This window comes from Acipenser ruthenus, chromosome 38, assembly GCF_902713425.1.
Source record: "Acipenser ruthenus chromosome 38, fAciRut3.2 maternal haplotype, whole genome shotgun sequence".
Lineage (NCBI taxonomy): Eukaryota > Metazoa > Chordata > Actinopteri > Acipenseriformes > Acipenseridae > Acipenser > Acipenser ruthenus.
This window is the reverse complement of record NC_081226.1, coordinates 10,263,055-10,270,405: the sequence shown is the minus strand read 5'-3', so window position 1 is coordinate 10,270,405 and position 7,351 is coordinate 10,263,055.

Here is a 7,351-nt window from a genome sequence, read left to right as displayed (position 1 = left end):
GCCTCTCTTTCAAAATCACTGAGGTCTCCTCTTGCAGCCATGCTAGCCATAATTATAGGCAACCAGGCCTGTCCAGCATTTTTATACATGACCCTAAGCATGCTGGGATGTTATTTGCTTAATTAACGCATGAGACACACCTGTGTGGAAGCCCTTGCTGTCAATATACTTGGTGTCCCTCATTTATCCAGGTGTTTCCATTTTTTGTCCACTACCTGTATATGATCATTTTTATATCAATCAATCAATCTTTATTTTATATAGCGCCTTTCATAGTGGACCACCATCACAAAGCACTTTACAAGATAGTGAGGAACAATGCATAGTACATGAAATACATTGAAATACAGGGCATGGTACATTAAATACAAAAAATATGTCTATGTAAATAATAAAATAATAAGTCAATTAGAGAAATGTTTCCCTAATGTCTTCAGTAGTTCCGTATTACACCTATTAATAGCCGAACTGAACTGAGAGCCTCGTGGCGCTGTCTCCGCCGTCTAATCAGCATACGATGTCATGCATAATATGAGGGTCGCTATGTTGGGCTATGTGTACAGGGCAGTATTAATTAAATCTGCATACATCGTAATCACCAGGATCTAGTTGTGGTCAGTAATTCAGTCTCAGCAGTGTGCGACACCCAGTCGGGAAAAACTGAACTGTACAGCGGAGACAGCGCCACGAGGCAACCAAAACATGCGCTTAGCCTATTAATTTAGCTATTGACCATTTACACCGTGCAAACGTTTCAGGCAGCGTTTGACTTTTTGTATAGTTTGTCTACTACACTTTAGCCTGTGGTAAATAAAATCCAACGTGTGGATCTAGGGGCTTGTGATTTGTGACCTATTGGAGATCGACGCACCGGTCACTTCTGTCAAAATATAGGATGTCAGTAGATTGATAATAAAAAGGTAAATTGATAATTTACCTTTGATTTGTAAACGCCTAAAAAACGATTCAAATGTGCACATATCTGGTATTTTTTTTTAATTCGGGACACTCGGAGCAATTCAACACTAATGTATTTTTACCTGTGGAACACAAGCTGTTAATATTCCACCATCTTGTAATGACAAGACACATGACAAGCTACGTCACTTAAACCTGCTTCAGCACTGGTTGACACCCTTATGACTAATCGGTCTCAGTCACTCTTGGTCGGCAATCGCCGCACACAGACAGACTGATCACATCTGCCCAAAACTGCATCTGAAAAAGATTCAGCATGTTCAATTTTCAAATCTGAAGACATCCCGACTGAAAGCTGCATAATCTTGGTTGTAAGTGCACGCACACTGATACGATTCATCCAGACTCTGTACGGCCAGTTGAGATGAGATGAGTCGGGCTGTGTGCAGCGGGATTTAGTGTTAGTGTTAGTATATTGCTCTGTGTGTGCGTGTGTGCGTGAGCGCACTGTCCTGTCTTGAGTCTGTGAGCAGAAGCGCGTTTTGTGTGAAGGCAGTGCTGGCACGCTGCCTGGGGTGTCACGTACCCAGTGCAGCTGTATGTAGATGAGGGCTGTGTTGGCTGCACTGGTTTGTGTTCGGTTCCGCCAACCAGCTGTTTGCGCAGGACCGAAGGTCTGAGTGATTGGACCGTGAGTATGTAAATGTAGCCCTGTGTGTGTGTGAGCCAATAGGGCGGGAGGGAGAGGGCTGCCTGCGTGCAGTTCGAGGTCGTGTTATGGTTTTCATGGAGCTGTGTGTCTAAGCAAAACCATTTCATAAAGAGCGTCCATTTGCCTGCTGTTCCAACACTTCATTAAAGATAGCAGTTTTCACTGTGCTGTCTCCATTTCTTTCTGCTGCGGTTCAGATACACTGCCACTACAATATATAGCAGATTGTTAAGTATCCTGAATGTGAATTGAATGCATTGATTGCTAGATTACTATTTCTAGTAATAGGATAAGGTGTTAAATGATAATGTGTACCGGGTGCATTTACAGTTTTTCACAATCATTTACACACTGAAACTGGTTCTATGAACAAAATATCCCAAACCATTAGTTCAGGTACCAAAAGAAAGATTATTTCAACAAAACTATAAGCATTATTCACCTGTTTTCACACAAATTGCAGACTCATTAAACCTTTTTTGCTAAATCCTACACACAATTCTCTTCATAAAGCACAACCTTCATCAATGAAACCTCATGTTTTCATGTAGAAAGCACTGCCATTCAATATACCATTATACCATCATTAACACTCAACACTATTAACACACAGTCCTCAAGGCGCAAACACTGTTAAGCTTAATTGCTCAACGAGCGATCAGAACCTTGGCAGGAATAAAAGGGCCACAGGTGAGCTCACCTGTGTTTTGGAACAGTGGATGCCGAGAGAGAGAGAGAAGAGAGAAGAGAGAAGAGAGAAGAGGAAGGATGTGAATGAGAGGAGATGGATGAGGAAGAGGAGGAACAAGAGCAAGAAGAACAATTATCTCTGATGAGATTTGTGCGACTTTGGTCAACCATGTTCTTGTTTGTTTAGCAGACACCTTTATCCAAGGTGACTTACAGAGACTAGGGTGTGTGCGCTATGCATCAGCTGCAATTACGTCTCACCCGAAAGACGGAGCACAAGGAGGTTAAGTGACTTGCTCAGGGTCACACAATGAGTTAGTGGCTGAGGTGGGATTTGAACCGGGGACCTCTTGGTTACAAGCCCTTTACTTTAACCACTGGACCACACAGCCTTCTCGTCCATGGTATGACAATGAGGGAAGCTGGGCAGAGAGTACAACCAGATTTGAGCCGCCTCACAGCTGCATCTGTAATCCGGACATTCAGAAATGAAAACAGGTACGTTACAGCTATCTAACACTGGAGTACTGTACTCTGCTCTCTAACCTGTTCTTTGCTCTACTGTATTGTGGAACTGTGTGCATTAGTGTAAGTGGGACAGTACAAGTACATTACAATATCACATGAGCTTGGGAGTTGTATCCATATTTTGTACAAATGGATCACGGCAGCCAAACAGTTCTTCTATTTTTGCAGAATTGAGAGAAGACCAGCTGATGGCGGAGGACCACGCATGTTCTCAGAAGGTCAAGAAACTGCCATTGTAAACATGGTTCTTGCGGACAATGCCATTCGGCTGCGAGAAATACAAAACCGAATAATTGAGGATAATGGCATTCTTCAAGGTATTGAGCGGGTAAGCGTGTCAACTATCGACCGCATCCTTCAACCGAGTGCGAATGAAGCAAGTGTACCGTGTTCCATTCGAGAGGAACTCTGAAAGAGTGAAAGAACTGCACTTCCAATGTGTGCAAGTACGTTTTCACACAATCATTTAGAGCATTGTATTTCAGCACTGTGTAGAGTAGGTTACATGATGACCTACTTTTGCTGCTATGTTTTGCTGTGCTTTACAATACTGTATTGACTGCAGTGATTTATTTCTGATATCACATTGGGTTTTTTTTGAGAATTTTCGCGCTTGATGCCAGTGAGACCGCACAAGAACACGTCTTTGTAGACGAGGCAGGGTTTAGCCTGACCAAGTGGAGAAGAAGAGGAAGGAACAGTATTGGCCACCGTGCCATTGTGGATGTCCCTGGCCAGCGTGGAGGCAACATCACTCTTTGTGCAGTCATCAGCCCCCATGGTGTCCTCCACCACCATGCCCCCCTTGGCCCATAACACAGGCCATCTGCTCACATTCCTTGATGGTCTACGGGATGCTCTGTTCCAACAGGAGTAAAGGCAGCCAGTGCGGCCAGAGCAGCCCTGTTACGTTGTCATTTGGGACAATGTCAGTTTCCACCGCACTGCTCTGGTCTGCAACTGGTTCCATGACAACCCAACATTCTCTAATCTGTTTATTCCACCCTACTCGCCATTCCTTAACCCAATAGAGGAGTTCTCAGCATGGCGGTGGAAGGTCTACGACCGCAGTCCCTATGAGCTTGAAAACCTTCTCCAGGCTATAGGGAGGCTTGTGGGGACATAGCTTTGGAGTCCTGCCACAGATTACAGTAGCATGCTGTTGCAAAGTGCAGATTTATAGAAGTAATACTGAGAAAGCATATTTTATAATTGTGCTTTTCATTGATCTCACTTCTGTGTAATGAGTATTCAGTAGAATCTATTTATTTGATGGCTTTTGTGTGCCATTTGAAGGCAAAGTTACATTTAGATGGAAGATAACATGTTTTAGAATAGAGTGTCTCATTTTGTCTGAGATTTCTGAGGTTTGGCCAGTACGGTGTGGGTTTTTTGTTTGGTGTTTATAGTTTTGAGTAAATGGAGTATAATTTCAGGAAATGTGTGTAAATGGTTGTGAAAAACTGTAACTAAAGGGTTGGGACGGCTAATCCATTTTCCCAACAAAACCACTTAAAAAAAAAATGTAACCAGACTTGGCAAAAGCCTTCCCTGGTTTTCTTTCTTCACAGGCAGCCCTTCTCTCTTCTCAGCTCCCTGGTGGTCCTCCTGATGGAGCTTCAAGCTCTCTTTTTATTTCATGTGGCTGGTCCCACTTTGCACCAAATACCTTGTTTGAGAGCAGCCACACTCTCACATGTATTTACCGCATCCCTTCCAACCACCACCAAAACACACACATTATATACAGGCAGGGATCTGCCCTGCCAGCAGCTTATCTGGAGTGCTGCATATGCAGTTCCTATACAGTCCTATTCACAATGGCAGAGTGTGCGAGTGTATGTGTGTGTGTGTGAGTGAGAGTGTATGTGGAGAGAGTGTGCGTGTGTGTGTGTAAGAGAGAGAGTGAGAGAGAGTGCGTGTGAGTGCAGTTGTTTGTATGTGAGAGTGAGATTGTGTGTGTGAGAGAGAGAGAGAGAGAGAGAGAGAGTGTTTGTTTTTGAGGCTGGCAGTCATCTTGTCTCAGGTGTGGAGGAACAGCGTGGGGTCAAGATGGCCACCTTTTGCACAGCACACAATGTAAATTAGTTTGGTCATGTTTAATTGTTTAATTGAAAGTGTGGAATGTGGCGAACAGGTAATTGATTGATTGATTACACCTTTTAAAGGAAGACGAGCTGGTCCAGTAAAGGTGATTGCTAATCCTGAACAGTAACTGTGAGTAAAGAATAAAATGTGATAGACAAAACGTGGGTGTGTTTATGAAGTATTATTATTATTATTATTTATTTCTTAGCAGACGCCCTTTTCCAAGGCGACTTACAATTGTTACAAGATATCACATTATAAATTATTTTACATTATACAGATATCACATTATTTTTACATACAATTACCCATTAATACAGTTGGGTTTTTACTGGAGCAATCTAGGTAAAGTACCTTGCTCAAGGGTACAACAGCAGTGTCCCCCACTGGGGATTGAACCCACAACCCTCCGGTCAAGAGTCCAGAGCCCTAACCACTACTCCACACTGCTGCCCTATTTAAGAGGGTTTTGTTTAGTTTTGCTCCTGTTTTTGTTTTTCAGAGAATTAATAAAAGTGCACAAGCTGGAATTAAATTAAATGTGTAGAAGCACAAGCACTCTTTGAAAGCAGATCTGCCCTTCTTTGCATAGCCATGCTGCTGACCCTGCTCAGACTTGCAAAGGAAAAATTCAAATCTCTCAGCTCTCCTTTCAAACAAATCAGATGCTGCGCAACACACGAGTTCATTACAGGGTCTTCATGCAAACACAGGGAGCGCAACTCAATCACCTCATTATTTAATTACTCTGATAAAAGGGTTAGCACAGTGTTTGATTAAAGCATCTATTCCGAGTGATGGTGATTTACCTGAAACTGACTCTGTATATTCAATATTGAATGCAAACGTGTTTTAAAACGTTCAGTGTTCATGTAATGAGTGACTGATCTGTAAAGCGCTTGATTGTCACAGTACCGGCTGCATGACTGTTTAGCTTGTGTTGTCTGTTAGCTCTATCCCAGCTTGTTATACAGTATCAGGATAAGTCTTGAGACTTTACAGTATTGCAGGTACAGATGTCATTTATCTAACATTAGAATGCAGAGAATCAGCAGCACAGGTGTGTCAAAGGTCTTGCATCACCCTGTAGATGTAACGAATTGAATAATGTTAGAGTAACAACATACAGCAGGAAGGTGGAACGGTTTCACCCAATCAGATTGTCCAGATCGGTTCGGTCCCACGAAATTACTCCTTAATCAGAGATACGGCAAAAACATGAGCACCCATTCCAGCCCAGCGGCACCTCATTCCGCCCCCTCAAAATCACAGCTGAACACACATCTCCTGAGTCTTCTGATTTTTATTCCAACTGATCTCTCAATTACTTAACTAAACCCTTACCTGAACTAACAATGTGCTTAATTAGGCCTTTTTAATTGTGTTCTGTTCTTAAACAGTTGGAGATTTCAGATCAACTATAAAATGTTAAAAGTTACTTGAAATCTACAACTTGTTAAGCCGAGAACAATTAAAAAGGCCTAATTAAGCTGCTTGTTAGTTGAATTAAGGGTTTAGTTAAGTAACTGAGAGCTCAGTTGGAATGAAAAGACACAGGGGTCCCCGAGGACCAGGACTGAGAACTACTGCCCTAGGGCACAGATTCAGTGTGATTCCTGTCTTCACAGTCACCATGGCAACTAGCAAGGGGAACAGTGACGCCCCCAAGCGCCCCAAACCAGCAATACTTTAAATAAAAAATGTCTAAATCATAATTGGTGTCACTGTGTAATATAATAATCCATGAATATTGAAACACAGGGCACATACCTCTCTATATCATAGCATGTAACTATTGCTTTTTTAAATGGGAGTGACAGTCACTGTGTAAAGTATGAAGTCATTGGCTGTGCTGTTTGTCTCCACCCATCATACTCAGTATATCATATCATGTCTAAACTGAGCGTCATCTTGTCAGCGCGTTTCCAGCCGGGGAGGAGAACACTTTGACACTGCTTTGAGTGTAAGGTAAGACTTTCCTAAAACACGATCTAGATGTATTTGTTTATACACTCTAATCTATTTTCTATTTGTACAAATGCAACTATCTATAAGAAACCCCTCTATAAATATACATACAGGTGCAGGTTTAAGTACTGTTTTAGGTTGATTTGTCAATCTATTTGATTGAATTCCAATGTAATGTTTTACATCACAGATGTGTGATCTTATCCAGTTCTATTCACAAAGCTTTAACGGGTACTTTAAAGTCTGTTTATATATATTAAATCCAGTCTGATATCCATGAAATTATTTCACATAAAGAACTCTTGCATTCACACCACTAATAGATGACGTCATGTACGCCTGCAATAAACGCATAGGCATTTAGATATATACACAATATGGGAGCAAACTAAAGCAGCGATACACATGTGTTATTCTCAGATAAACGTTCAGTATAGAAAGAAATGC